This window comes from Heloderma suspectum, chromosome 4 (assembly GCF_057233095.1).
Source record: "Heloderma suspectum isolate Gila_16-S chromosome 4, 16-S_ref, whole genome shotgun sequence".
Classification (NCBI taxonomy): Eukaryota; Metazoa; Chordata; class Lepidosauria; order Squamata; family Helodermatidae; genus Heloderma; species Heloderma suspectum.
Window position 1 is genome coordinate 188,802,500 of NC_139461.1, and position 22,001 is coordinate 188,824,500.

At 43.3% G+C, this 22,001-nt stretch overlaps 1 protein-coding gene across 3 annotated transcripts in view; it reads left to right on the plus strand.

Moving 5' to 3' along the window:
- VAV3 (vav guanine nucleotide exchange factor 3) overlaps window positions 1–22,001 on the plus strand; it is a 247,485-nt gene that overhangs the window by 76,893 nt on the left and 148,591 nt on the right. The window lies entirely within an intron of this gene.

Here is a 22,001-nt window from a genome sequence, read left to right on the forward strand (position 1 = left end):
CTTGGGCAAGTCTGGCCATGTATGCCTGACCTTTGCCCGTCATGGTTGATCACATCTAACAATTAGGGAAGGTTGGGTCGGGTCCAGGAGGCTGTTAATGCTTTCCTTAGGATGGGAATGGTCCATGCTTCATAAAAACATATAATAAGGGCATGGCTGGATCAGACCAAAGGTCTGTCTAGTCCAGCATTCTATTTCCACAATGGCCAGCCAGAAACTCCAATCCACAAGCAGGAGTTCAAGACAATATCACTGTTCTGCTCAAGTTCTCTAGCAATTGGTATTCAGAGGCATACGTCTCAGGTATTGGACATAATATATAGTTATGATGACTAGTAGCCTTATCCACCAAGAATATGTCTAATCTGCTTTTAAAACTGTCCAGGTTGGAGGCCATCACTACATCATGTGGTAGCACATTTTACAGTTTATGCACTGTATGAAGAAACACTTCCTTTTGTCTGTTCTGAATCTCTCACCATTCCACTTCATTGGATGACCTCAGGCTAAATAGCTCCAAAGATCGTGAGCATTCCTCATAAGGGAATTCATCCAGCCTTTTGCTCATTTTGGTGGCTCTTTTCTGCAACTTTTCCTTGCTGAGGTGTGGTAAGCAGAACTACACACAGTATTCCAAGTGTGACCACACCATAGATTTGTATGAAGGCATTATGATACTGACCGTTTTATTTTAGGTTCCTTTTCTAATGATCCCAAACATGGAATTGGCCTTTTTCACAGCTGCCACATACTAGGTCAGTGTTTTTGTTGAGCTGTCCACCACAACTCCAAGATCCCTTTCCTTGGGTGCTTCCAGATGAGGCTTTTATTGTACAGTCATCCTGCCTCATTCACAGAATTTTACAGGGTGTCCAGACTTCATTGTATTCAGCAAAGGAAGGGGCCTTCGCAGTGGTGGCGCATCTTTGGAATGCCAACTCCATAGAAGCTTGATTGGTGCCAATTATAATTTCAGCTTGATCACAAAGGGCTGGATGTGCCTGATCTCGTCTGATCTCAGAAGCTAAGCAAGGTCAGCCCTGGTTAGTACTTGGATGGGAGACCACCTGGCAATCAGGCTTCCTGCATTGAGCAGGGGGTTGGACTCGATGGTCTTGTAGGACCCTTCCAACTCTATGATTCTGTGACTTCATAGCTAAACCTTACCAGTTGCCCTAGCATTTTGAAGTGCTATGCTGGTTTATGGTTAGTGTACTCCACAGTTGTTATGGTTCTGATTTGTTTTTTTTCTGGTATATTTTGGGTTTAATGCCTCTTGTATACTGCCCTGATATCTAGGGTTGAAGAATAGTTTAAAATTGAGTTCCTTGAGTTCCTTGCGAGAGGGAGAAAGGCAGGGTATAAATGCAATAAATAAATAAATAAAAACTTATTTTCAATAAATAAATAATCGATTAAATTAAATATCAGAATGTTGTCAGATTTTAGGACTATGGCTTCTTGTGGATTCCTAATTCATTAACCATACTTGGCATTGTCAACAATTTTGTTAGCAGAGTTTCAAAGAAATACAAAATGCTGATGTTTAATGGTTCCCCAAAATCTTTAACAGAATTGGGATTTGAGAATATGAACACAACTAGTTTTCTCTCCAAGGCAAATTATCAATAGAGTATTCATAGGCAGGAAAATGTGCTGTGGCTTGATAGTCCTTAAACAAAAACAAGTCAATAATTATTATCTTTTATTTTTCAAATTTTAAAATTCTTCATGCTGCATCTGTAATGTGAACAGTATTCAGTAGTCCCACCAGTTTGGTTCATGTCTGAGTTCTAATCCTTCCTAGAGGTTTCCCTGAGAGTCCCAGTGGTGCCAATTAATCACGAAGCGTGATGAGCCTACATGATATTTGGGCACAATTAACTGAAATGGAACTGCTAATCTCAGTAAAAGTTCAATAATAATTAATTTTATGATTATGCATTTCAGTTGCTTGTCTGAAGCAGAGCACATTATCTGTCTTCATCTGGTATTCAGTCTGCTATATACTGGATGTCACAGAACCAGAAATTTCATTAGTTGTCTTGCATGACTTTTGTTCTCATAACTGCTCTGAGACTAACAGTCATGAACTACAGTAAACTAACCAGCTACCACCTGTGGTGTAGTGGAGCCAGGGATCACAGGGCCACACCAATAATTTTTGATTAGAAGGGACAATGATGTCATCTGCCACACCACTCAGACTTCTCTGTGCCTTCTGAGCATAGCTGCAGTCCTCACACTAGGTGATGGGAAGGTAGATTTTCCCAGAAATAATATATTGTTGTGAGATATCCCTGTTGCAATGCAGCTTGGTCTTGAAAGGGCCGTTAAGACCCATTAGCTTTACCAAAGACATGCTTCTGATTGAGATGAGAAATACTAGAACTGGTTTGTTAACTTTGAGGGATTAAACACTTTTTCCAGTTGTTGAGGAAAGAAACTCCTGGAAAATCTTGAGATGATGGGCATATGCTGTTTGGGGACCTGTTGTGTCCCTCTCTTTACCATTTTTTCATGCAGTCTCAGGTCTTTCCAGATCTAGTCCAACATGCTAACCATCTATCTATCTATCTATCTATCTATCTATCTATCTATCTATCTATCTATCTATCTCATTTCTATACTGCCCAATAGCCAAAGCTCTCTGGGCAGTTCACAAAAATTAAAACTAAAGAGCACACAATTAAACAATATAAAATATATAAAACATTAAAAACACAGTATAACAATACAACCAGAATAAAACCTGGTTTTATTAAAATAAAACCTGACACTACCCTTTGCCAGCTCAGGATTAGTGATGGGCAAACTTCCCAAATGAATTCATTATTTCCTCAGAAAGTAACAAATTAATCTGTGTAATCTTGGATGAGATTACTCCATTACTTTGAGATCTCGTCCTATGAATACATGTTTTTGCACATGTTTAGTATCAAACTGCATTTTGGGGGCTGTTGTTTCAAACTGAGTAATGCATCATGACATCATTTTGTACCCTTCCTGAGAGGTTGCTTCCATATGGTCTTTCTGTGTAATGTTTACACATCATTGCCGATTGATCTGTAGAAGAGAGAGTAATATGGAGCAGTATATGGAGGTGTATACAATCTCTGTGGCTGTTCCTTTGAACATGATTGGTTTGTGAAAAGAGTTCAAATGCTAACCTTTGACATCATCACATTTCCTCCTGAAAGAAAAAGGTTAAACCAACGGGCTGGATGCTCGTCAGATCTCGGAAGCTAAGCAGGGTCAGCCCTGGTTAGTACTTGGTTGGGAGACCACCTGGGAATCAGGCTTCCTGCATTGAGCAGCGGGTTGGACTTGGTAGGCTTGTAGGACCCTTCCAACTCTATGATTCTATGAATTCAGCACATGTACAGAAATGCTGTGTTAAGATACGGACTGTGCATGCTTTGAAGCTTGCAGTCTATTCTGAAATTAATAATGGATTTGTAAGACCAGGATCCAAGTTTGCTACAAAGGAGAGCATTATCAACGCATGGGTTTTGACCACTGAGCCAAGTGAATTATGAAATCTAGCAGCATCACTACTCACTATTCTGTGACTGTCAGCGGATCCTAAGAAATTGGGTATTATGCTATGTACTGCTGCTCTTTCGTGTGTATGTGTGTGTGTATACATGTATGCAGACAAACCTACACACAGATATAAGTATAGATCAATACAGCTGCCTGCATTTTGGACTCTCCTTGAGGGCGCCTGCAATTAAAAATTTACCACTGGCTTTCGAACATTCCATATATTACTCTAATAGGTGTAGTCTTAAATCCCCTGCTGGAGTGAATACAACGCTGAACCTTTAAATAGATTCTGAAAGTATATACCTACACAACCATATTTAGGATGCTCAATTTTGTTCTGATAGGATACTGCTAGGGAGGCTGCTGGCATGTGTCTCCCTTTAACTGTTTTCTGCTATTCCTGTTGCTTGTTTATGCCATGCTTTCATATAATTATGTAATAAGGTTTGTGGAGGATACCTTTCAAAATAATTAATGGGGAAAAGGATTTTAAAATGCTTTCAGAAGACTGGGTTTTATAAGCAAGCCATGTGTATTAAAAACGGGAGGTGTTGGAAGCTTTCGCCTTGAGCGATCAGAGATAAAATTGAGAACTCTTTCTCTGTAGATGGGGGAGCAAAAAAAGGGGGGATTTTATTCGTTTATATAAAGATTTATATGCTACCATTTTGCTGCATGTGCATATCTAGGAGCAGCTTACAACAGTTAAAACTGCAACATCAAATGTAAAACAATAATAGCAGCAAAATATAATACAGGCAGGCATAAAGGTAACGCACTGCTTTTTCAAGAAAGCACACTAAAGAATGACTTTGGAGCTATAAAAATAAAGAAAGCCAAAACCTGAGGATCCTAGGAACATAAAATGCCAAATATATTTTTTAAGTTCACTAATTATTTTGAAAAACAAAAGATAGTACTGTACACATGGAAATAATTTATGAAAACTGTAAGAGTATTCATGGATCACTGCCTTGTTGTGGCGAAGGGGCTTGCGTAACTCAGTGAAGCCATAAGCTATGCCGTGCAGGGCCACCCAAGATGGACAGGTCATGGCGGAGAGTTCTGACAAAATGTGGTCCACTGGAGAAGGAAATGGCAACCCACTCCAGTATTCTTGCCAAGAAAACCCCATGGAACGTATCACAAGGCTAAAAGATATGACGCCGGAAGATGAGCCCCTCAGGTCGGAAGGTGTCCAATATGCTACTGGGGAAGAGCAGAGGGTATTTCCAAGTAGCGCCAGAAAGAGTGAAGCGGCTGGGCCAAACCCGAAAGGACACTCAGCTGTGGATGTGTCTGATGGTGAAAAGAAAATCCGATGCTGTGAAGAACAATATTGTTTAGGAACCTGGAATGTCAGATCAATGAATCAAGGTAAGCTGGAGGTGGTCAAACATGAGATGGCAAGATTGAACATCGACATCTTGGGAATCAGCAAACTCAAATGGACAGGCATGGGCGAATTTAATTCAGGTGGCCATCATATCTACTATTGTGGGCAAGAATCCCTTAGAAGAAATGGAGTAGCACTCATAGTCAACAAAAGGGTGGGAAAAGCAGTACTGGGGTACAATCTTAAAAATGATAGAATGATCTCAGTACGAATCCAAGGCAAACCATTCAACATCACAGTAATTCAAGTCTATGCCCCAACCACTGAGGCCGAAGAAGCTGAGGTTGATCGGTTCTATGAAGACCTACAATACCTTCTAGAACTAACACCAAAAAAAGATGTCCTCTTCATCATAGGGGATTGGAATGCTAAAGTAGGAAGTCAAGAAATCACCGGGATAACAGGCAGGCATGGCCTTGGTGTACAAAATGAAGCAGGACAAAAGCTAATAGAGTTTTGCCAAGAGAACATGCTGATAATAGCAAACACTCTTTTCCAACAGCACAAGAGGCGACTCTACACATGGACGTCACCAGATGGTCAATATCGAAATCAGATTGATTATGTCCTTTGCAGCCAAAGATGGAGAAGCTCCATACAGTCAGTCAAAACAAGACCTGGAGCTGACTGTGGCTCAGATCATGAGCTGCTTCTTGCAAAATTTCGGCTTAAATTGCAGAACGTCGGGAAAACCACTAAACCGTTCATAGAATCATAGAATCATAGAATCATAGAATAGTAGGGTTGGAAGGGGCCTACAAGGCCATCGAGTCCAACCCCCTGCTCAATGCAGGAATCCAAGTCAGAGCATCCCTGACAAATGGCTGTCCAGCCTCGTCTTAAAGGCCTCCAGTGTGGGAGAGCCCACCACCTCCCCAGGTAATTGGTTCCATTGCCGTATTGCTCTGACACTCAGGAAGTTTTTCCTGATGTTCAGCCGGAATCTGGCTTCCTGTAACTTGAGCCCATTATTCCGTGTCCTGCACTCTGGGATGATCAAGAAGAGATCCTGGCCTTCTTCTCTGTGACAACCTTTCAAGTACTTGAAGAGTGCTATCATATCTCCCCTCAGTCTTCTCTTCTCAAGGCTAAACATGCCCAGTTCTTTCAGTCTCTCTTCATAGGGCTTTGTTTCCAGTCCCCTGATCATCTTTGTTGCCCTCCTTTGAACCCTCTCCAGCTTGTCTGCATCCTTCTTAAAGTGTGGTGCCCAGAACTGGACACAGTACTCCAGATGAGGCCTAACCAGTGCTGAGTAGAGGGGAACTAGTACTTCCCGGGATTTGGAAGCGATGCTTCTATGAATGCAGCCCAAAATAACATTTGCCTTTTTTGCAGCCACATCACATTGTTGGCTCATATTCAGCTTGTGATCGACGACAATTCCAAGATCCTTCTCGCTCGTAGTGTGGTTGAGCCACGTATCCCCCATCTTGTAACTGTGCATTTGGTTTCTTTTTCCTAGGTGCAGAACTTGGCATTTGTCCCTATTAAATGCCATTCTGTTGTTTTCTGCCCAGCACTCCAGTCTATCCAGATCACTTTGAATTTTGTTTCTGTCTTCCAAAGTATTAGCTATCCCTCCCAATTTTGTGTCATCTGCAAATTTGATCAGCATTCCCTGCACCTCCTCCTCCAAGTCATTAATAAAAATGTTGAAGAGCACTGGGCCCAGGACTGAGCCCTGCGGTACCCCGCTCGTTACCTCTCCCCAGCTTGAGAAGGTCCCATTGATAAGCACTCTTTGAGTCCGATTCTGTAGCCAACTGTGGATCCACATGATCGTTGTTTCATCTAGCCCACTTCGAGCAAGTTCAGGTATGACCTAAATCATATCCCTGATGAATATACAGTGGAGGTGAGGAATAGATTTCAGGGATTAGACCTGATAGACAGAGTGCCTGAGGAACTATGGACGGAGGTCCGTAACATTGTTCAGGAGGCAGCAACGAAATCCATCCCAAAGAAAAAGAAATGCAAGAAAGCCAAGTGGCTGTCTGATGAGGCTTTACAAGTAGCTCACGAAAGAAGGGAAGCGAAAAGCAAGGGAGAAAGGGGAAGATATACCCAACTGAATGCAGAGTTCCAGAGAATAGCAAGGAGAGACAAGAAGGCCTTCTTAAATGAACAATGCAAAGAAATCGAGGAAAAGAACAGAATGGGAAAGACTAGAGATCTCTTCAAGAAAATTGGAGATCTCAAGGGAACGTTTTGTGCAAAGACGGGCATGATAAAGGACAAAGAAGGCAGGGACCTAACAGAAGCAGATGAGATTAAGAAGAGGTGGCAAGAATACACCGAAGAACTCTACAGGAAAGATCTGAATGTCCCTGATAGCCATGATAGTGCGGTCACTGAACTTGAGCCGGACATCCTAGAGAGTGAAGTCAAGTAGGCCTTAGGAAGCATTAGTAACAACAAAGCTAGCGGAGATGACAGTATTCCAGCCGAGCTATTTAAAATCCTAAAAGATGATGCTGTTAAGGTGCTGCATTCAATATGCCAACAAATCTGGAACACTCAGCAGTGGCCACAAGACTGGAAAAGGTCAGTTTACATTCCAATTCCAAAGAAGGGCAACGCCAAAGAGTGTTCAAACTACCGCACAATTGCGCTCATTTCACATGCCAGCAAGGTGATGCTCAAAATCCTACAAGCTAGGCTTCAGCAGTATGCGAACCGAGAACTACTGGAAGTACAAGCTGGGTTTCGAAGAGGCAGAGGAACTAGAGAACAAATCGCCAACATTCGCTGCATCATGGAGAAAGCAAGAGAATTCCAGAAAAACATCTATTTCTGCTTCATTGACTACGCTAAAGCCTTTGATTGTGTGGATCACAACAAACTGTGGCAAATTCTTAAAGTGATGGGAGTACCAGACCACCTTACCTGTTTCCTGAGAAACCTGTACGAGGGTCAAGAAGCAACAGTAAGAACCAGACATGGAACAACCGATTGGTTCAAAATTGGGAAAGGAGTACGACAAGGCTGCATGTTGTCACCCTGCTTATTTAACTTATATGCAGAGTACATCATGAGAAATGCCGGGTTGGATGAATCAGAGGTCGGAATTAAGATTGCTGGGAGAATTATCAATAGCCTCCGATATGCAGACGATACCACCCTAATGGCAGAAAGCGAAGAGGATCTAAAGAGCCTCTTGTTGAGGGTGAAAGAGGAGAGTGCAAAAGCTGGTTTGAAACTCAACATTAAAAAAACTAAGATCATGGCATCTGGCCCCATCACTTCCTGGCATATAGAAGGGGAAGAAATGGAAGCAGTGACAGATTTTATTTTCTTGGGCTCCAAGATCACCGCAGACGGTGACTGTAGCCATGAAATTAAAAGACGCTTGCTCCTTGGGAGGAAAGCTATGGCCAACCTAGACAGCATAGTAAGAAGCAGAGACATCACCTTGCCGACAAAGGTCCGTCTAATCAAAGCTATGGTTTTCCCAGTAGTAATGTATGGCTGTGAGAGCTGGACTATAAGGAAGGCTGAGCGCCGAAGAATTGATGCTTTCGAACTGTGGTGCTGGAGAAGACTCTTACGAGTCCCCTGGACTGCAAGGAGGTCAAATCAGTCCATCCTAAAGGAAATCAACCCTGAGTGCTCATTGGAAGGACAGATAATGAAGCTGAAGCTCCAATATTTTGGCCACCTAATGCGAAGAGAAAACTCCCTGGAAAAGACCCTGATGCTGGGAAAGACTGAAGGCAAAAGGAGAAGGGGACGGCAGAGGATGAGATGGCTAGATGGCATCACGGATGCAATGAATATGAACTTGAGCACGCTCCGGGAGAGAGCGCAGGACAGGAAGGCCTGGCGTGCTATGGTCCATGGGGTCAGGAAGAGTCGGACACGACTGAACGACTGAACAACAACAAGAGTATCATTTCATTAAATATTTAATCATACTAAATGAACCAGTGCATTGAAGTTCTAGTAAATGCCTTTGAGGGAAAACAAATGGGGAAACGCATGAAAGACAATGAAACTGTAATATGCGTGAAAGTGTTTAACAATGTGCTGCAAGTGCATTGAGTCTTGCTTGATCAAGGGTGCAGAACCTCAGGTCTGGGAGCCAAATTCAGCTGTCCTGGGATCCCAACCTGGTCCTCCAGGGTTCTCGAGATGGCCCCACCCCCTTTCCCCACCTCCTTTCCCCCAACCACCAATCACTTGGTGGTTTCCCAGCATTTGTGCAGTTTTTTTCCCCATTCTAAAAGGTTGAAATGCCTCTCCTAAGGCTTCGATACTGGCAGTATGAGCTGTAAGCTAAACTATGCTGGTATTGTTGGTTTTTTGGCCCCACTTTCTTTTGCCTTCGGCCACACCTACCACTGGAATGCGGCCTCCAAGAGCTTCTTCAAAATCAAATTCAGCCTTCAGGCTGAAAGTGGCCCAGTTCCCCTGTGTTAGATGTCCTCCCAGCCTATGAATCAGGTAGTGCTGTACTGAAAATTTCTCCCACATTTTTTTCGACCTTTCTCATTCAATTTGATAGATTAGTAATTGCTTTCGAAACAAAATTTCAATGGAGGATAAATTTTGGAGAAATTCTCAAGGGTTGGGTTTGGAGTTCTTGTGCTTAGCTTACTTATGAGGAGGCTGAGGAATCATAGAATCATAGGGTTGGAAGGGGCCTACAAGACCATCGAGTTCAATGCGCTGCTCAGTGCAGGAAGCCTGATTCCCAGGCAGTACCCCATCCAAGTACTAACCAGGGCTGACCCTGCTTAGCTTCTGAGATCAGACGAGATCGGGCACATCCAGCCCTTTAGAGCTAAGTGTGCATGAGTGCCCTGGTTGTCAATTTACAATAATCTCCGTGGCAGCCTGTAGCCTCCTTGGCTTCTTGCACTTCACTTAAAGCCATCGTGAAGAAGACATAGTGAGGCAACTCCTTCGATGGGGCTTTTTCAGTTCAGAAAGTGCATGTGGCCTGAGCAATGGAAAGATGTGTAACAGAGAGAGAAAATGCACTGAGCACCCTCGGCCACCACGCAGTGATTAGGGAAGCTCAAAGATACCACCAAAAGAAATTCAATATTCTACCTCAGAAAAAGTGGAAGCCTCAACACAGTTGATGCTGTTGTCACTTACAGAAGCAGTACAATAAACCAAAAACCCTTACGAAAAAAGAAAGAACCCATGCTACAACCCCTGCCAATAGCGAGCCCTATCAGTGAGTAACTGTTGGAGAATTTCTCCTCCCCTAGGGGAAATTCAGTGAAATTGTGCCCCCAATTTTTCTGCCCATAAATAGGCTGGAGATTTTGAGAGGCCATTTGTGCACAGCTCTAGGTATACACCAACAGTCTGGACATCTGACTAATGCAAGCTTTCTCTGACAGCGCCCTGTTCTTTAATTTCATGCCCAAGTTTGCATAAGCTTGTCTTGTTCTGAAGCATCAGACGAGGATGCTGTGATGTATAAATAGATCTTAATGGATGATGTGGCTTACATCTTATGATTCCCCTTTTTTTCCTGAGTAGTTCTGGCACCTTCAGTGTCATTTCTCTGGAGCAAAAAGGCTAATGATTCTGATCTGTGAGCCTGCATTTTCATTGTACTGCAGAATTGAGGATGGGGTGTCTGCTGGGCTTGCTTAACAGTCTCTCCTGCAAGAGGCTGAACAATTCCTTCAAAAAAGGTTATTGGGGAAAGTGGGCTTTAATCTTTTAAAAACTGGATAAGTAGTTCACATGTTTTGGGGTAATCTTCACTGTCTGCTGCATAAACTGAATTTATGCTAATTAAACCCTTTAGGACATGATGCTATGCATGTTTAGACAGAAAAAAGGTCCTACAACTTCCAGTATGCCCCAGCCAGCATGGCTGGCTGGGGAATGCTGGGAGTTGTAGGATCTTTTTTTCTGTCTAAACATGCATAGGATTGTACCCTTATTCTACATTTTTTAGACACACATATATGATATGTTCACTGTAGTGCATTGGTGGACAAGGTAAAACCCACAGGATGTATTGCGGGTGCTAAAACTTCTCTCAGGCCCTATGCTGTTGCCTTGTGGCAACTCGTATGGGCCGTTTAGGGGGAGGAGGAGGAAATCTTTGGTGGGCCAGATACAGCTTGCAAGCCTTATTCAGTTTTTGGACTGGGTTGCAGTATCCTCTTGGGTGAACGTTATTCTCTTTTTTATATTCTAGAAGAGTACAGATCACAGTTATCCTATGGTAATTCTACCATAAGATATGAGTAACTCATTCATCGCTGAAGTCCTTACATAAAAGGGATTTGTTGGAAGTTGCATCTGATATGTGTATTGACATTGGTGTTAGAATTGTTTGTTAGGATTTTTAAGACTGTAAGCCAAGCCATCTTGATTGCAGGGAGAAATGAGATACAAATGGTTTAAATAAACATTTAAAACTTTGTGGTGTGGATTCATTTCAGTTAAAAAGTGAAGCAAGTCTTTAGCCCTTTAGCTTTAGTCTTTAGTGGATGGTTCAGGGAAAAAAAACATGTTTGCTGTTTTCTTCTCACTAAGAAGTAAACCTTTCTCCATGTTCTAATGCATTGGCCAGAATCATATAGAATAATAGAATAGTAGGGTTGGAAGGGGCCTACAAGACCATCGAGTCCAACCCCCTGCTTAATGCAGGAATCCACGTCAGAAATGATTTACAATAACTTGGCAGTAATGTTTTAATCAAATTCAATAGTCTACTTTAAAAAAAAAACTTTTTACTCTTTCACATTAATGGTCCCTTCCCTCTCTTTTATGTTTTCAGCTGCTATCACAGAAGTTCTGGCTTCAGGCCTGGGGCCAGCTGTGATGGCAAAGTGCCCTGGAAATGTTCAGAACAATGAATTTACCTTGCAGAATTGCCACAGAAATTGTCATAGTTCTTCTTGAATTCTCCACCCATAGTGTTTATTTTATGCTGCCATGTTTTCTGGCATATGTCAAAAGCTAGAGGATTCAGAACATTTTTTGATTGTCAGGATGTACTACACAGGCATGCTTTGCACACTGCATGGGCTTATCTGCTGTGTGTTCCCTATTCGTGATCTAGTCTAGAATATAAAACCTAGCCACACCCATGTTGATGATGAGTCTGTTATAACTGAAAGCTTCTACCTGAATTTAGTTAGCTGTGCTGCAGGGCATTAACTTCATGGTTCTTGCTGGTGCTGAATCGAGTTTCATAATGCTGAATTTTCACTATTAAGAAATCTCACATTTGAAGGGATGTTAGTTAGGCTTTGCCCAGTGTTTATGTTCAACAGCAACTTTTCATGTCTTGTTTTTAAATGTTTTAATGCGTGTCCTCTCATATGCCATTGCAATTTTGCTCCAAGTTTTTCTCAGCATTGCTATTTCTCTTAGTGATCATATGTCGTAATGCTATCCATAGTGCTCAGTGATAAGTTGTATTTTATTTTGATGTTTGTACTGATGAGTGCGTGCTATAAATCTGCATGTGTTTCCAGACATTGTCTGATCTTTGTATAGAACCCAGATTCGTCTCGATGTAATTTCATGGAAGCTGCATTACTGCTACCTTTGAGATGTCCATAACTGTCTATAGCTTCCATAAATAACATCCTATGATTCACTACCAATAAGATCCTACGCTGGAAATGTTGTGATGCTGTGTGCTGACAGAAGTATAGTTATGTCCCTGACCTGTGATGATCAAACCTATGTGGGCGAAGGGAACATGCTTTGATTATGCAGTTATAAACCTGGGTGATGTGATTGCACATCAGAGTTGCATGTGCCAATGATAAATAAACATAGGCAAAATTCTGAAGGAACCCCAAATGCTGGCAGCTGACCATGATTTTTGTGGTTCGTAGAGATCAACACAAAAAGGGAGGTAAGTTTTGGCTCAGTCATAGTTTATCTAATTGTGTGGTCTGGTTTTGGGGAATCAACATCCAGTGCCATCAAAGACATTTGAAAAGTCCTAAAATGTGACATAATAATTAGGGAGGCACATAGAATTCCTCAGAATCATAGAATCATAGAATAGTAGGGTTGGAAGGGGCCTACAAGGCCATCGAGTCCAACCCCCTGCTCAATGCAGGAATCCAAGTCAGAGCATCCCTGACAGATGGCTGTCCACCCTTGTCTTGAAGGCCTCCAGTGTGGGAGAGCCCACCACCTCCCCAGGTCATTGGTTCCATTGTCGTATTGCTCTTACAGTCAGGAAGTTTTTCCTGATGTTCGCCGGAATCTGGCTTCCTGTAACTTGAGCCCATTATTCCGTGTCCTACGCTCTGGGATGATTGAGAAGAGATCCTGGCCTTCCTCTCTGTGATAACCTTTCAAGTACTTGAAGAGCGCTATCATATCTCCCCTCAGTCTTCTCTTCTCAAGGCTAAACATGCCCAATTCTTTCAGTCTCTCTTCATAGAGCTTTGTTTCCAGTCCCCTGATCATCTTTGTTGCCCTCCTCTGAACCCTCTCCAGTTTGTCTGCATCCTTCTTAAAGTGTGGTGCCCAGAACTGGACACAGTACTCCAGATGAGGCCTAACCAGTGCTGAGTAGAGGGGAACTAGTACTTCCCGGGATTTGGAAGCGATGCTTCTATGAATGCAGCCCAAAAGAGCATTTGCCTTTTTTGCAGCCACATCACATTGTTGGCTCATATTCAGCTTGTGATTGACAACAATTCCAAGATCCTTCTTGCTTGTAGTGTGGTTGAACCACGTATCCCCCATCTTGTAACTGTGCATTTGGTTTCTTTTTCCTAGGTGCAGAAGTTGGCATTTGTCCCTATTAAATGTCATTCTGTTGTTTTCTGCCCAGCGCTCCAGTCTATCCAGATTACTTTGAATTTTGTTTGTCTTCCAAAGTATTAGCTATCCCTCCCAATTTTGTGTCATCTGCAAATTTGATCAGCATTCCCTGCACCTCCTCCTCCAAGTCATTAATACAAATGTTGAAGAGCACTGGGCCCAGGACTGAGCCCTGCGGTACCCCACTTGTTACCTCTCCCCAGTTTGAGAAGGTCCCATTGATAAGCACTCTTTGAGTCCGATTCTGTAGCCAACTGTAGATCCACCGGATCGTTGTTTCATCTAGCCCACTTTGAGCTAGTTTGCTCATCAGGATATCATGGGGCACTTTGTCGGAAGCTTTGCTGAAGTCGAGGTATATGATGTCTACAGCATTCCCACCGTCTACAAGGGAGGTGACTTGATCAAAAAATGAGATCAGATTTGTCTGGCAGGACTTGTTTTTGACAAATCCATGTTGGCTTCGAGTAATCACGGCATTGTTGTCAAGGTGCTTCCAGATGGATTGCTTTATGATCTGCTCCAGAATTTTCCCTGGGATTGATGTCAGACTGACTGGTCTGTAGTTCCCAGGTTCCTCCTTTTCCCCCTTTTTGAAGATAGGGACAACGTTAGCCCTCCTCCAGTAATCTGGCACTTCCCCCGTCCTCCATGATTTCTCAAAGAGAATAGACAGCGGTTCTGAGAGTTCTTCTGCCAGTTCCTTTATGACTCTAGGATGCAGTTCATCTGGCCCTGGAGATTTGAACTCATTCAAAGTAATGAGGTGTTCCTTGACCAGATGCCTGTCGATCTCAAGCTGCAGTCCTGCCCCTTCAGCCTGTACTTCGCCTTTGCCAGGGGGGTCATAGACCCTCTTTTGGGAGAAGACTGAGCCAAAGTAGGAATTGAGCACCTCTGCCTTTTCTTTGTCATCTGTTATCGTTTTGCCCTCCTTATTTAATAGCTGAACTACCATTTCTTTCCTCTGCCTTTTACTATGCACGTAGCTGAAGAAAGCCTTTTTGTTGTTTTTAACATCCCTTGCTAACCTCAGCTCATTCTCAGCTTTAGCCTTCCTGACGCCATCCCTGCAATTCTGTGCTACCTGCCTGTACTCTTCCTTTGTTACTTGGCCTTCTTTCCACTTCCTATATGTGTCCTTTTTTGTTTTCAGGTCATCCCTAAGCTTTTTGTGAAGCCACATTGGCTTCTTCTGTTGTCTTCCACCTTTTCTTCTTGTTGGAATTGCTTGTGATTGTTTCTTGAGAATTTCCTTTTTTAAAAGCTCCCACCCATCTTGGACTCCTTTTCTCGCTAGCATTGCTTGCCATGGGACCTTACTGATCATTGTTCTGAGTTTATGAAAATCAGCTTTCCTAAAATCCAGGGTACGTGTTTGACTACACTCGGCTTTTGCTTCCCTTAGAACCAAGAACTCAAGTACAACATGGTCGCTTTCCCCCAGAGTTCCTGTAACTGCTACTTTATCCACTAAGTCATCTCTGTTGGTTAGGATCAAGTCAAGGATAGCCGATCCTCTAGTTCCTTCCTCTACTTTCTTACTTACAGAAGAAATTGACAATGCAATATGGTGGGCACTAACTATGCACTGTAATATGTTTTGTTGTAATATGTTTTGAAACTGGCTTCTTTTTATAACTTACGGCTTCCCACACACTGTGCTAAAAAAAACCTGCTGTGATGTTAGTAATTAAAAAATAATTTCTACAAGTATATTTTCAGTTTCGACAAGATTGTTGCACCCTTAACTATCATGTTCGTGGTAATGGTGTAGACTTGTTTGGTAGCAATTACATTAGCTCCGAACAAGCATGCTAAGAAGCTTTTTGAATAGGATATATCTCGCAGACTAGTTTTAACTTTTCAGCAGTTAATTATGGCGTATTGGTTGACAACAAAAAGTGCTGGTAAATTGGGAGAACAATTTAGTTTTCTCACAGTTATTTGAAGCTCCTGAAAATGCAGAGTTGATAATGGTGCTAGACAATGAATTCTAGGATAAGTTATTTGTGGATCTTAGTAATATGCTGTTCTGTCTGTATATAGTTGGCTGAGATTAAAACCTCTGATACTTCCAGGGGTTGGGGTGGCATAAACAAGGGAATCAGAGGCAGCATGCTTTTGTGTACCAGTTGCTGGGGAACATGGGCTGGAGGGTGCTATTGCACTTCTGTCCACAGGCAGCTGGTTGGTCACTGTGTGAACAGAATGCTGGACTAGATGGACCCTTGGTCTGATCCAGCATGGCTCTTCTTACATTGTCATATTCTTATGTCCTTATATAGGCTGCAGGGACAAAAGTACAGCTTTGTGAGTTAGGCTGAAGACTAGGAAGAAATCCTATTGTCTCCTATGGGATCAGGTGATTGAAAGAAGGGTGCAGCGGACTTAGAAAGGAACCTGAGGGAAGTAGGGAGAGGGTGGGATGGCTTGAGGAAGAGGAGATTGGCAAGCAGTTGAGACAAGACAGGGCTAATGAAAGAGGGGCTCTGGAAAAAACACACACTTCACATTGCCTAAGACTTTATTTTTTTTAAAAAAATTAAGACTAGGAGAGGCCATATATTGTATATAACTGGGTTTGGGCAATTCTTCCTGGCTTAAGCTGGGAACGAGCGCTAATCCTGCCTGCCTGCTCGCCCCAGGTTCAGCACTTTATTCTTAGCTTGCATTAAATTAGAGTTCACTGTTATGTCCAATCCATGGAACTCTGGTGTAATATCAATTAGCTAACCAGGATAATATCCAGGATTGATCAGATGGCTAACTGCATTAAAAAGCTGGATGCTCATGGTTTATGATTGTGGGAACCTGGCCTGTCAGCTGTTACAGTGGCCTAGCCAAACCTAAAGGGGCAAACCTAGAAGCAGTGGTAAGGGTTGGGGTGGCAAAAACCAGGGTCTCAATCATGGTGAGCCCCTTGTGATTCTGGGGCTGACAGCATTGTCCTTTCAAGGACAGTGTTGCCTGCCCTTCCCAGATGGGCAACATTCCTATATTCTCCCCCCACCTTACCTCACCCGTGGGCTGGAAAACAACTCATTGGTTCACTTTAAATGAAAGTGAAATCAGCCAGGGGCCCATGCCAGGTGGAACAAGACAGGAAGTCAGTGGTTTCTATAGTCTCAGTCAGTGAGAGATGCTCCATGGAGGCTCAGGTATCAGCTGTGAGCTGGACAGCGCTATACCAACTCCATCTGATACAGCGGCTGCGCCCCTACCTTCCTGATCATCTGCTCCCATCGGTAGTACATGCCCTGCTCTCCTCTCATCTAGACTACTGTAATGCGCTCTACGTGGGGTTACCCTTGAAGACGGTTCGGAAGCTGCAGCTAGTACAGGACGCGGCGGCTCGCCTGATTAAAGGCAGCCGCCGGTGTGATCACATCACTCCAGTGCTGAAGGAGTTGCACTGGTTACCAGGGCCAAATTCAAGGTGTTGGTTTTGACCTTTAAAACCCTATGTGGTTCTGGTCCAGCCTATCTTAAGGAGTGCCTCCAACAACACCAGACAGGCCGCTCAACAAGATCAGCCTCGTATGGCCTTCTCTCTGTCCCATCAGCCAGGACAGCTAGGCTGGTGAGAATGAGAGAGAGGGCCTTCTCTGTGGTGGCTCCCACTCTGTGGAACTCCCTCCCTAGAGAACTCCACCATGCCCCCTCTTTAATGAGCTTCCGCCACGTGTTGAAAACATGGTTGTTCAGGCAGGTATTTGGGGTGGGCTAGGGAAATTTTAGAAAATGATGTTTTAGTGTGTAATGTTATTGTTTTTAAACTGTTTTTATTATTGTACATCGCCCATGGTGGCTGGGTGACCGGTGAGATGGACCATTAAGAAATTAATTAAACAAATAAATGAATGTACAAGCCAGCCACTCCTGCAGGCTACTGAATCAAAGGCCTAACAAGCCGTGGTGATGCCTGGCTGGGCCTGCCAGAAAGCTGGCCTCACTGCCCCTTCCAGGTCCACATTCTACCATTTGCATTGCAGCCACTCCCAACTGAGCTTAGTGGAATCTCACCCCACCCCCACCCCAGGTTTAATTTACTGCCCTGGCTGGGCTTTGCCCGCCTGTGTTGCGAGGGACTGGAGAGTTGAGATAGATGGGGCAGGCATGTGCAACATGAGGTGCTGTTGCTGCTCTCAGAATGGAGCTACTTTGGCATGGGGGAGCCTGGTCCTGCTGTTGCCTGCTGCTACCTCTTTGCCTTACAGGGGATACTCCAGCAGTGCTGGTTAAACTCAAGGACATCCCACATCTCCCATGTTTATTTTACTGACCTCCTGTGATGTCCTGAGACTTGCCTGTATGGCTGGAAACTGAAAAGTAGAGCTAGAAAGGGCAGGTGCAGCATGAGCAGCCGCTGTTGTTGCTGTCAGAAAGATGTCTGACTGGAATCCGGGGGCAGGGGCAGGTGCACCCCCTTGCCCCTATGAGCAGATGCCCATTGTCTGAGCGTTGCACTTATTTGACTAACCAACTAATACTTCAGTCGAAGTCTTCTTGTTTTTATCAGTTTTACAGCTGAATGAAGTTCAGCATGGAGACTGGAGGAATGGGCACTGTTGATTTATCTTGGAACTGCCAGTGGCTTTCAGTACTATTGACCATGAGTTCTTTCAGGGCAGGGCTGCCTGGACCCAGGAATGGGATGCACTGTGTTCAAATAGCTTCATTATTAGATTACTGGGAGGCTTCAGAACATAGTGCTGGAGGAATACTACTCATCCCTGTTGGAGTTATTCTAGAGGGATCTCCCATACTTTTAAATATCTACATGAAATTTCTGGGAGAGGTTGTCCTCAGCTTTACGGAGATGTAATGTGGTTTTAATTGGGTGATTTGATTATGTTTTATTATTATTGTTGTATTTTATGAAATCTTGTTTAAAGGGGAAATTCTGACAGAAACAGCCTTGGTCACCTTGTTGGTTGTCCTGGGCCACTTGACAGCTTTTGATACAATCAACTATGGTATACTTCTGGACTGTCTGTCTGGGTTGGTCTTGGGAGGCACGGTGTTACGGTGTTTTTGCTCTTTCCTTGGGGATTGGTCTCAGAATTTTTTTAATCTTAATTTCATTTAAAATCATTTTTATGCCACCTTTAAGGGTAGAACCCTCTCAAGACGTGTACAAGATCCTACTTCTCCAGAGAGGGTCACAGCTGGTGTACCAACCTAAGCTGGTAAAAAGTACTTCTGGCCACCCCCCCCCCCCGAGCTTCCCTGATTAGCACTAAATCCAGGAGCACTCCAGTTTTGGGATGGATGAGGGCAAACACGCTGAAACTTAATCCAGACAAGATGGAGGTACTGTAAGTAGGGAAACTGACTACTCTGGATGGAGGCTTGCAATCGGTCCCTGAAGGATCGACTATGCAGTTTGGCAGTTCATCGTCTGTAGTGTAGAAACTCAGTTTTAATTGCACTTTCAGCTGCTTGTGGAATAATGCTGTTCAGCAGCAGTAAAAAGCTGTAGTGTGGATGGCTCCCAGGTGTCCCTTTTACCAGTTTCAGCAGGTATGCCAGCTGCACCTCTTCCTGGGAAATTAGGATCTAATGTTTTCCATGCAGGGCCAGCCCTCCTGTGAGGTGGGGTGAATCCCTCACTGTAGGTGGCAGAGCAGGAGGAACAAATTGTGCGCTCCCTCTGCCTGTGCCAGGAGGGCCCACCACCTCCACTAGCAAGTGTTCCAGAGAGCCCTGCTGGATATTCTCACTCATCCTCTGTTTCACTCTGAGGAGAACGTAAGAGAAAGCAGAGGACAGGTGGCTGCTCTGAGATCCCCTCAGTGCAAGCCAGAGGGCAGGTAGGCTTTCTGGAGAGTCATGTTGGTCAGAGAAATTGGCCAGCGTGGCTCTTCAGAGAACCAGCCAGACACAAATGCCTGGCTCTGAGCGGCGTCTTCCTCTGCCTGGACAGGTGTCCCAGGAGATAGGAGATCTCCTGGGATCCTTCTCTTTCAAACAAGCTGTCCATCCTCTGTTAGTTGTGGCTGAACAGAGGACTAGGTGGTTGCTCCAGAGGAGAGTTGTCCTGGGAGATCGCCTGTAGCACAGATGGTCTCCTGTTATGCCTCTGAAGGCAATGCCTGGCTCTGAAAGGAAGGACCCCCTAGAGCCAGGCATTTCGGCCCATGACAACAACAGGGGTGTTTTGTGATGGCAAGGTAGGCAGCTGAGATGAGGTGGTGGGGATGGACAAGTGTGTGGCAGCAGCTGCAGCAGCAAAGGGTGGGGTATGAGCATATGGCCAGGGGGTTGGGGGAGTATGGCAGCATGCTTTCCTGCCTCGGGTGGCAAGAGAGCTTGTGCAAGCGCTGTTTCCACATCCTTTAAACTTGGTGTCACCACTGTAATGTACTGTACATGCAGCTGACTTTGAAAACAGTCTGGAAACTACAGCTGGTATTGGATACAGCAGGGTGACTTCTATGAGGATCTCTTTCAAGTGCCACCACCGTCAGAAGTGAGTTGGGTCTCTACAACTATGAACATGAATTTTTGATTCGTTTTGGATTATGTTGTGAGGTGCTTTGGGCAACATGTTTAGGAAACGGGCCGTTGGTTTTAAAACAGTAAAATAGGCTTCGTTTTAGGTTAAGTACATTTATTCAAAATATATTATGTGAGCATTTACTAATTATGAGCCTAATTTGCATAGCACCATGGTCTGTGAAATACTTTGTACATTTTTAAAAGCTACAAATAAAGGAGACCTTTATTTTTAACTGGAAAGATAGCTTTTCTGTGGCTTTGGCACTTTTCAGAGTGGAAGAAACCAGCTCATAGTAGAACACAGCAGTGGGCTATAGAAGAACACAGCAGTGACTTATTATTTTAAATTCATGCAGAATAATGCCACACAGCAAGCAAATTAACTCTCTCCCGCATTTCATACATTATTCACTTTCTCGCTCCTTAAGAACTGTACTTTTATTGCTACTTCCTCCAGTGATTACTTGCATTCTATTCTTAGAGTGCATATCTTAAAAATTTTAAGCATAAACTGGTATTTACTATTTGCTTTACTATATATTTCTGGAATATGTTTATTGAGAGACATGGTTGGATTTGAAGCAATGGTTTGTCCTACAGCTCCCTCTTTTGGTAACAAGGTAGAGTGGGAATGGTTTCTTCCCTCAGTTATTTTGAATGTTTTGGCCATATGTTCGGCATATATTTTAGATGAACATTTAAAAAAAAGTTTTGTTTGCCAATTTTCTCTTTCCCGCTTTTGTTTGCATGTTTTATTTATTAAGAGTTGATTAAACTATTACAGTAATAACCCTATTCCCATTTTCTCTCCTCCTCCTCCCAACCAACAGTCACATAAAATGCCTGAATAAAAGTGATGAACCAAACAAGACAAGCACATAGTACATGGGGAGAAAGAGGAAAGAAGCGGGGCAGGGAGAGGGGTGAAGGGAAATCACTAGTATGAGTATATCTGTCTTGCTGTAAAGAACAAATTTGCCATTTTGAAATGATGGATAACAATAATTAGATTGCACACTAGAGTATTTGTGGAGCTTCTTGTATGTTATCACAGTAAACCAGGTATTTGCCCTGTACGGTACGCCATGATTATTATCTGTGTTTTACAGATGGAAGTCTGAGGCTAAAAGGTTGTTACTCATCTAAGTCCATCCTATGAGTTCATGGCTGCAGATTGAGCAATGGATTTCGCATCTTACATTTGTGAATCATATAGATAGAATTCATATTGTAATGCTATAGATTATTTCCCTTCGCTTCCTTTTTTAATTTGCTACAGTGTCAATAGACCCCACCTACCCATTCACGTGATCTTTCTAGGTTACTCTACATTTGTTGTTGTGAAGTAAACTTTTGTTCAAAACTAGGAATTGGATTGCAAACTCCCAATGCACATGTGTGTATATAGAGGACAAGGTCTAATTCTCCATTGTAGCCCTTGTTCACCACTGTTAGTGCCTTCTTACAATCAGCATTCAGACAAGGCAGCATTTTTCAGCCTAGATGGTAACTATAGTGCTATTCAGGATCTAAAGAACTGTGAAACGTGTTTCACATGTGCAACGGCTTCCAAAACTTCTGTTTTTCAAACTGTAGCCTACTGTGGTGTTGAACTGAGGGGTTCAAGAGAAGTTTGCAATATACTGTGGAGGAGAGAGTTTGCTGTTCGTAGGCTTTAATCCTCTGCTGTTTGTAGGCTTTAACCCTTTGTAACTGTTTCTGCATCCTTAGTTCTGTTGCTTAGCTGGATAATTCAGTATAGAAAGTTATGACAAAA